General features: G+C 46.5%; 1 pseudogene; it reads left to right on the top strand.

Moving 5' to 3' along the window:
- Positions 1 to 1,601: 1,601 nt before the first annotated feature.
- Positions 1,602 to 10,372, top strand: part of LOC141270729 (uncharacterized) — a 31,685-nt pseudogene continuing 22,914 nt past the window's right edge.

Here is a 10,372-nt window from a genome sequence, read left to right as displayed (position 1 = left end):
TACTGGTAACAATCTGGGCAACTTGGCGGTCGTTGCACAGGTACAGCAGCATGTATTGACTTGTATGTGCCAGGCTGCTCAGAGGCAATGACAAGTTGTCCTCCCTGGGAGATGTATAGTCTTGGTCCTCTGTATCACCCCAGCCACTCTCCAATGATGCCCGTGAGTTTCTTTGAGTTCCTCCCTGCTGTGAACCCGCTTCCTCCTCGTCATCATCCACCAAATCTGTCCACTGGCTGATAATTGTGGCCTATGTTGGTACAGAAACCCACCCTACAAGCCATGTGTGGATGAATGGCCTGATAGTGGTGTGAATGTTCCCTCCTCTTCCTCCTGTGCCACCACCTCATCCATCATTGCCTGAAGCATTTTTTCAAGCAGGCATAGAATTTGGATAGTAACGCTGATGATGGCATCACCAGCCCTGGCCATGTTGGTGGAGCGCTCGAAGCAGCACAACATGGCACACACGTCACGCATGGAGGCCCACTCAGTGGTGGTGTTCTGCAGAGCAACTCACCTGTGCTTACTGCGGCTGAAACTCAACTATTGCTTGCACAGTGTCTTCCGCATATGCAAGGTGGGGTTCTACCTTGTGGGTACGTCACATATGAGGCGGGAAGGCAAAAGAGACGCTGCAGCGCAGACAGGCAAGCAGCAGGGTGAGGGTTGCCGGGGAGATGCGACTGTAGCGCTGCGTGTCTCCTGCCCTCATCCTGGCGCGACGGATGTGGGTGAGACCTTGTGCCGTGTGACGCCTTCGGCATTGACCTGACTTCCGGTCTTGTCGATTTGGAGCGTCATTTTCAAACCGCTGCCACCAATGATATAAAAAGACCGCAATCTATCCCCCATTCATATCTCAACCCCCCTCAGGAAGAAGCTAACGCGAAAAGCCAGTTAGGATACAACCTGGTGGTGTAGGATATAATCCCATCTATGCCTTTCACTGTCTGCCTTTGTGTACATGGCTGTCTTGTATTTTGTAACTGCAGCTTACTGGCCATCCATGTTTTGCACTATGCCTTAGCACTTTTTTCTTTGCACAAGTACTTTATGGATTTAATACCAGGGTGTTAGCCCACATATATACTCCCTGTGGCAGAATGTTGCATTAAGGATTTGATATCCACCAAATTCAGCACATGCGCCAGGCAAGGGATGTGCGTTAAACTGGCTAGGCCAGAGCTGCTATGAGATTTTGTCCATTATCGCACATCACCAGACCCGTTTTGAGTTTCAGCGGCCCTATCCAATCATCTGTCTATTGTTTGATCCGCCTACACAGCTCCTGTTTGGTGTGGGATCTTCCCAACCCCCTCCAATCCCAAAATAGATGCGTTTCAGAACAACCTGCTGTCTGTTTCCTCTGGCTGTGCTGAAGTTGGTGGTGCAGGTTTTAGGCTGACCGAATGAGGAAGCGGAGAAGGCAACATGGACAGAAAAGCATCCAGCAATCCTCAGTGGTGGTAGGACATGGGCTATGACTCCTTCCGCCTCTATCTCAGCTGCTACTACATTTACCCAGTGGGCAGTTAGGGAGATATAACATCCCTGGCTGTGCTTACTGTTCCACATATCGGTGGTTATGTGGACCTTGCCACTGATCTGGAAAAGTAGTGGTGGCTGGGAACCATGTACTTTCGGACAGCCACCACCATTAGTTTTTTAAAAATGGCCGTCTCCACCAGCCTGACTGGCAGCATTTCAAAGTCCAGGAATTTTGAAATGCTCTCATTTAGGACCAGGTCTCATGGGTGGGAAGGCGGGTACTTTTGCTTTCTCTTCAGTGTTTGGGGGATGAACAGCTAAACGCTTACATGGGACAGTGAGGAGATGCTCGGTAACACTGCTGGTGATGGTGCTGTCACATCCTCTCTTTGCGAGGTGCCAGGTAGTCCTGTTGTTTGGGAGTGGGAGGAAATGGCTGAGATAATTTTGATTTATTCTAGGTTTCTGGTGCTGGATAGGAAACATTATGTGATGAATCTCTGTATGTGACTATAATGTGATGGGGCAGGATGGGGTCATGACTGGATGTACTGATCATGTGAAGCCGGTAACCGCTCCGGAGATTTCTTACATGGGATCTTTGATGTTACATCGTCATCTTATCCCCATTCAGGTCCCTACAATACCGGATCCTCCTTAGTGGAGATCTTCTGTATAAAAGCATTTTCCTGAGTGACCTGTCAAGGATGGATAGGGACAGGGACAAGATTGCGGAGAGGATATTACACTTCACCTTGGAGATTCTCTTCCGGCTTACTGGAGAGGTGAGAGATTCTGAGGACGTCCCATTACATCATTCTTCTCTATGGGAATAACAGATGGACAGAACTGGAGAGGTGAGGACTCTGTAAATGTCTGTAGTGAGATTTATTAATGTGTCTCTCCATAACCAGGATTACACAGTAGTGAAGAAGACCTCTAGTGAGAGCTGTCAGGCCCCTGTGTCTGAGGGATGGGGAAGACCCCTGAGCCCAATCACAGGGCCTCCACCTCACCCCCTGATAAATGAAGACATCAATGACCAGAAGATCCTAGAACTCACCTACAAGATAATTGAGCTGCTGACTGGAGAGGTAACACTGATGGGAATGCTATATACAATCTATGAAGGAATCGGGTGATGACAATATCATTGTATGTGTCAGGTTCCTATAAGGTATCAGGATGTCACCGTCTATTTCTCCATGGAGGAGTGGGAATATTTAGAAGAACACAAAGATCTGTACAAGGACGTCATGATGGAGGTTCCCCAGCCCCTCACATCACCAGGTAATAGACAGGACTAAATACACATGGCCTATAATTCTCTGTATGTAAGGCATGAATTCAGTCCCTGTATGTGTTTCTTCCAGTTCTACCCAGTAAGAGGACAACACCAGAGAGATGTCACCATCCTCTTCTTCCACAGGACTGTAAACAAGAAGATCCCTGTGTTCCTCAGAATCATCAGGTAGATGGAGAGAAGGTATCATGAAATCTCCCCTATGATGTGTAGACGGCTGTGAATATCTTATGTTCAGTCTTGTTTTACCCACCAGTATAAGGGAAGAGTCAGACGGGGTTTGTATCACAATGCTCGAACTGCCCACATAGGAAACATGCACTACAACTACAGTCATACGTCCCAATTTTTTAAGAAGAGAAAGCTGGACAGATCATACAGCGCTCCATGGGAAATTTTGGCCACGCCCTTGGCCACATCCCAATCCACGCACATTTACCATTTCTTTCTCCACTGGCAGGAGGCGTTGTCAGAGGGGTGCTGGTAATGAGGGGTCTTCAGCAGACGGCCCTCTTCCCCATTCCTGGCACGCATGGCCCCCTCATTTACGCATGGGCCCCCTCATCCCCATTCCTGGTACGCATGGGCCCCCTCAGAGCCAATCCTGGTACGCACAGGCCCCCTCAGAGCCAATCCTGGTACGCATGGCCCTCCATCACTGCACACATGAAAAAAAATAAACACTTTTACTCACATTCCTCCCCTCTGCTCCAGTGCTGCCTCCTGTCTGTCAGTAGCTGATCTCTGCATCTGAGCAACGCATGACATCACTTCCATACTCCCTCAGACGCCGAGGTGAGCTGTGGGGAATATTCACTCCTCTCCACGCCGGGACTATAGGCGTGGAGAGGAGTGAATATTCATTCTTCTTAATAACGCGCGTTGTCAGCACGGCCGCAGCTCCTGCTGCGGCTCAGCGATATTCTGTGCCCGCTACTAAAGAGAATGAATATTCACTCTTCTCCACGCCCATGGGAGTGGAGAAGAGTGAATATTCATTTTCTTTAGCAGCCGCAACCCACCACCCTCAACAGCCGGGAGAACAGCTGAGGCGCGACAGGATGCGGGACTGAGCCCTCAAGGCTGGACAGTACCACCGAAAACTGGACGGTTGGATGCTATGATACAGTGTATATGCAGTAAACCACCTAGAAACATCTCCCAAGACTTCTCCCAGCTGCAGGGCTGACCCTCTGCAACTCTTCCCTGCGCAGCTGCCTACAGTCCATATCTATCACATAAGCGACTACAATAAACCACAGCATTAGCCATATAGTTACAGTATTTTTCATCAGTGTCCTCTGATAACAGTATATACTGCAGCACCAGAAATATACTTGATGTCCTACATCAATTCACTTAAAGAGGTGCCAGGATCTTCTATTACTTTACACAGATCTTAAGGCCAGTTTCACATGTCCGGATATTTCCGGTACCGGACATGTCCGTGTGCCACATCAGGAGCACACGTACCGACGTTTGGGAATCAGCGGTAGAGTTAGCACGGTTCCTAAGCGCCAGGTGCTGAACGCTACCCTCATCATAATCTCCTGCCGGCGCTGTGATCAGCACCAGCAGGGGTTAATGCTGAGTGTTGTAGTCTGCTCCTGGTGTCTCCACCTGTAAAAAATAAGAATAAAATTAAAAAATCCATATACTCACCTGTCCTAAGTGTTCCCTGCTCTAATCCAGTCCAACGCATAGAGAACAAGGAAGTGCAGGGGCTCCAGACTTTCACAAAAAGCCGAGGGAGCCCCCGCACAGCTGAGGACTGTCAGACACCCATTCTTACCACCCTGGGACACTCAGCGTCGCACCTCCAGACATCCCCTTCTCAAAGCACAGTACCCGCAGTATCTCCCCACTCCTGCCACCGAGCAGCCCCTTCTTCCTGCCTGGGTGGGACTCCCAGCATCACCCCGCATCGTCTTATAGTCTGAAAAATACGGTATGTTTTATATCTGGTGGAGGTGACAGGATAAAGCTGATCATAGACATTAGATGTTGTCTGGATCTTCTCACAATGTGGCCATTCAGTGTATGTTTTATATCTGGTGGAGGTGACAGGATAAAGCTGATCATAGACATTAGATGTTGTCTCGATCTTCTCAAATGTCTTCATCTGTCTGTGACTTTTACAATCTTTGTTTCAGGGTAAAGATCTGACCCATATTAATACTACAGAGACATATGTGAGGGGTGATGAGCGGTGTAAAGAGGATATTCCTACAGATAACCGCACAGGTGAGTTAGGATCACTAAATGGCGAGGTCACAGATTCTACTCAGTCACTGACTTGTAGAGTAACTTTAGATTTTCGGGTTTTTTTTCAGATATGTTCACATGAAACTTTTGTTGTGGATGTAGGGGCTGATTCATCAGGGTGTTATTCGGGACTATTCTTTTTTTATTTTTATAATGTGTTAAGAGCTATCACACAGGTAGTCGCTTTTGTTCCTGTTGCTGATCTCTGCCGACACATAGCAGCTACAGAGCACTCTTACTGGTGATTCGGCTTCTCATCGACTGCTCTGTTGCCGATGTCATGCTGATTGATAGTTTAACTGTGGGAAGCCGGCTGTCAGTCACCATTATATTGGAAGTCAATCCTTGTTGGCAGAACAGCTCAGAAGAAGAAAAGCTGCTCGATTGACGTGGAGCAGCTAAATCACCGGCAGGAGTGGTCGGTGACCACTGTGACCCAGCGATAAGTGCAGCAGACAGGTAATTGCCTCTGTTAGCAAATACCTATCTGTTTAGTTTTAAGGCCCATAGTAAAAAATAAAAAGTAAGTCTTGGAAAATCTCCTCCAGATTCATATATAGAAAACTACCGCACTCCTGGGGTATAGAGTTGCTCAAGTAGGGTACCAACCCGAAGCAATATAAAAATTAACTTTGCATTCAAATGATTCAAATAAATGATGTAATTTTAATAGGGGAAGCAGGTGAAGTACAAAAACAAACTTTTCAGTCCCAATGGACCTTCATCGGTGTACAGAATGGTTGCATGAGAGGCATATGGGGCAGGTGCCCGGATGGTGCGGTAGCTGAGCAGTGGTAAAAGCAAGATTGAAAATACTGGCAGGGGAACGCGGTGTCCACCGTTTGTTCCAGATGGTGCACCATCTCTATGTGCCATCTGGAACAAGCGGTGAACACCGCGTTCCCTGCCAGTATTTTCAATCTTGCTTTTACCACTGCTCAGCTACCGCACCATCCGGGCACCTGCCCCTTATGCCTCTCATCCAACCATTCTGTACACCGATGAAGGTCCATTGGGACCGAAACGTTTGTTTTTGTACTTCACCTGCTTCCCCTATTAAAATTACATCATTTATTTGAGTCATTTGAGTGCCAAGTTAATTTTTATATAATCTCCTCCATATTTGCACACCAGTCTTTTATTCAGACGTGCACACAGTACTACTTCTCAGTGGTGAGCTCCTCTGTGTTCTTCTCCAGAAATGGTACCCAAGTCAAGGATGGATTGGAGCAACATTTCTGATGGGTGTAAGTTATGCCCCTAGCGATGAATTTGGAGGGTACCAGCAAGCCCCGTTCATGTTCCATCCACTTTGGCACACCTTCCTTATACTGGTGTGACTTTTCAGTGTTTCACGCTTTTTTTTTTCTTTTGCTGTATTTTGTACGAATGTTTCTCCGCTGCATCCAGAGCACATTTCTGAGCTGCTGCAGAGGAGATAACTCCTTACTCACAATCCTGTCCATCACAGGTCACTGTGCACAATGGAGGTCTCTAAATACACTTTTGAAGCATGTTAGTGTTGGTGACCTCTGATATATAAGGCAGAAACATTACCAGCCAGAGGCTTCACTGTTATGTACAGGAGAATTCTCTCAGCCTAAAAACCTCAATAGCATTCTTCATTACATCTTATAATATACTGGTCTATACAGATATCTCTATATGCCAGTACATTAGAAGATAAAATGAAGGCGCAAAACAATTAAAATAAACATGACATACTTTGTGTAATCAATGCAATTAAGCGAACAAATTATTTATGGTAATCGACAAATGGTGTGACTAAAAATGGTTGATTTTTTTTTATTCATGTCAGTTTGGATAACTGTAAAATAAAAACATCATTGCACAACTTTGATTTCTAAAAACTAACACATATTCAAACCCAGAAGGACCCCAATGTTCCTTTTGTATCTTCGTCTGTGTGTCATCATGCTGTTTGTTTTTCACTGAGCAATTGATATGAGAATTAGGGATGAGCGAGCCCTTACAGGAAAGTTTAGGGTCCGTACTATACACCTACTGTCCGGTACCGAACACTGACTTTGTACTGTATGTCTGGTTTGCTGTTTGTGTTCTCCAGTCTAATAATGCTTGTTGAAAGGCTGCAGCTTTTAGACTGTGGACATTTCCAGAGCCATTCCTACCTGACAGCAGGGGCTTAGTGGAAGAACACAGAGGAGGAGGAAGTTTCCAACGCAGCTGGGGTACCAACAGCACCTCGGAAGGCAGGGTTTCCATGGCCGAAATGTGGTTAAACTTTGAGCTTGCCACAACATACAGCACCAACATGTAATTGGGTCCGTATTAGCAGGAGCCAATGTTAAAACAACATAGTGGCGCACTATGTCCACACATCTCCACGTACTAACATATGGGTCTGCCCCATTTAACTTCTGGGTCTTCAAATTAGACACATGGCCTCTGCTTGCCTTTTATCCCTTGGAGGTGCTGGAATGCCCTGTGGCTAATGTAATGTCAGAATGTGTGTTTAGCACAACAGAAGGTGTTATTACAGACAAGCGCATCCTCTTGTCCACATCCAATGAGGGGAACCTACAATTCCTTAAAATGAACCAGGTGTGGATCATGCAGGACTCTTCCATACCTTTGGATGACTAGACTACTATAACAGCCCACCCAACCAGTCTTGAACTCTATTTGCCATTTGTTTCATTTGGGTGCCTCCTCCCCAAATATAAAACCCAAAAAACTGTGTCGGCTACCTCTTCCTCCACCTATTCCATCTACACTGCCACCTCCTCCTTCAGTTGGATATCTGCCCCCTGGTTGTAGCTTGTTAGTTTGTTTTGGGTTCTATCTATGTTATTTTTAATTCAGTTTCCTAAAAAAATAAATAGTGTTGGATTACTCTGCCCTTGCCTCTTTCACTCATACTGCCATGTCCACCTCTTCCTCCACTTGGATCTATGCCTATGGTTATACACTGCTCAAAAAAATAAAGGGAACACTTAAACAACACAATGTAACTCCAAGTCAATAATACTTCTGTGAAATCTACCTGTCCAGTTATGAAGCAACATTGAGTGTGAATCAATTTCTCCTGCTGTTGTGCAAATGGAACAGACAACTGGTAGAAATGATAGGCAATTAGCAAGATACCCCCTATAAAGGAGTGGTTCTGCAGGTGGTGACCACACACCATTTCTCTGTTCTCATCCATTTTGGCTGTTGTTTTGGTCACTTTTTCATTTTGCCATTGCTCTCACCCCTAGAGGTACAGTAGCATGAGGCGGTGTCTACAGTACATCCCACAGAAGTTGCTCAGGTAGTGCAGTTCATCCAGGATGGCACATCAGTGCGAGCTGTGGCAAGAAGGGTAGCTGTGTCTGTCAGCACAGTGTCCAGAGCATGGAGCAGATACCAAGAGATATGGAGGGAGCCATAGGAGGGCAACAACCCAGCAGCAGGACCGTTACCTCGCCCTTTGTGCAAGGAGGAACAGGACGAGCACTGCCAGAGCCCTGCAAAATGACCTCCAGCTGGCCACAAATGTGCATGTGTCTTCACAAACGGTTAGAAACCGACTCCATGAGGGTGGTATGAGGGCCCGACGTCCACAGATTGGGGTTGTGCTCACAGCCCAACACCGTGCAGGACGCTTGGCATTTGCCACAGAGCACCAGGATTGGCAAAGTCATCACTGGCGTCCTGTGCTCTTCACAGATGAAAGCAGGTTCACACTGAGGACATGTAACAGACGTGACAGAGTCTGGAGACACCGTGGAGAGCGATCTGCTGCCTGCAACATCCTTCAGCATGACCGGTTTGGCAGTGGGTCAGTAATGGTGTGGGTTGGCATTTTTTTGGAGGGCCGCACAGCCCTCCATGTACTTGCCAGTGGTAGCCTGACTGCCATTAGGTACCAAGATGAGATCCTCAGACCCCTTGTGAGACCATATGCTGGTGCAGTTGGCCCTGGGTTCCTCCTAATGCAGGACAATGCCAGACCTCATGTGGCTGGAGTGTGTCAGCAGTTCCTGCAAGATGAAGGCATTGAAGCTATGGACTGGCCCGCCCGTTCCCCAGACCTGAATCCGATTGAGCACATCTGGGATATCATGTCTTGCTCCATCCACCAACGTCACGCTGCACCACAGACTGTTCAGGAGTTGGCGGATGCTTTAGTCCAGGTCTGGCAGGAGATCCAACAGGAGACCATCCGCAACCTCATCAGGAGCATGCCCAGGCGTTGTAGGGAGGTCATACAGGCACGTGGAGGCCACACACAATACTGAGCCTCATTTTGACTTGTTTTAAGGACATTACATTGAAGTTGGATCAGCCTGTAGTGTGTTTTTCCACTTTAATTTTGGGGGTGACTCCAAATCAGGGCCTCCATTGGTTAATAAATTTGATTTCCATTGATGATTTGTGTGTGATTTTGTTGTCAGCACATTCAACTTTGTACAGAACAAAGTATTCAATGAGAATATTTCATTCATTCAGATCTAGGATGTGTTATTTGAGTGTTCCCTTTATTTTTTTGAGCATTGTAGATGGCTAGTTTTATTTTTGTAAATTCTAGGTTGTTTTTAAGTCCGTTACATAAAAATAAAAAACAATGAAAAAATACAAAAATATGCCGAAAAACAGTGTTTGATTACTCATCACTTGAATCTTTATTTATTTTATTTATGTCTCCTCCTCCTCCTCCTCCACTTGGACTTGTTACTCCTTGTCAAGATGTGAGGTTGTGGTTTGTACATAATCACCTAGGCAGGTTAACGATGCAACAATATTTTATTCCTTACATCAAGGTTTTACAACTCCAGGTAAATGGTCAAAGTACAGTTCTTTCAGTCTTCAAATTTCCAACCCAGGATCAGTAGTTCCACTGCCGTTGTAACAGGCAATGCTCACTGCCTCCCAACTTTTGGTTGGCCCACAGATAAGTTCTCCAGCCAGTACAGTCTGTAGACACAGTCCACGATCCTCCAGACGACAGATAATACGATGGCAGCATAGGTATCTAGTAGCAACAATCTTTTAAGCAAGTTTAAATCCAAACTACATATCCCACAACTGTAGTGCGTTTATCATGCTCCGTCGATAACTGATCTCCAACACTCAATAGGCCATCCATCCATCGGGTCCAGGTCCACAGCCATAGATCCTAGCCCTTCGCCGTCATTCCACCAACTTCTCACTAAACATGAGGCTTCTTTTTTCTCCTTCACTGAGATCAGCCCCCTCAAAGCTATGTGTGCATTAGTGGAGGTATTTTTTCTCAGGCCAAACTCCACCTGTTACTGCATGTGTGACTCCCTGTGGTGGCTGCTCTGCCCG

Source organism: Phyllobates terribilis, unplaced genomic scaffold (assembly GCF_046119375.1).
Source record: "Phyllobates terribilis strain yellow unplaced genomic scaffold, ASM4611937v1 Scaffold_5__5_contigs__length_657084704, whole genome shotgun sequence".
Classification (NCBI taxonomy): Eukaryota; Metazoa; Chordata; class Amphibia; order Anura; family Dendrobatidae; genus Phyllobates; species Phyllobates terribilis.
The sequence above is the reverse complement of the archived record's forward strand: the minus strand, read 5'-3'. Positions and strand labels throughout refer to the sequence as shown.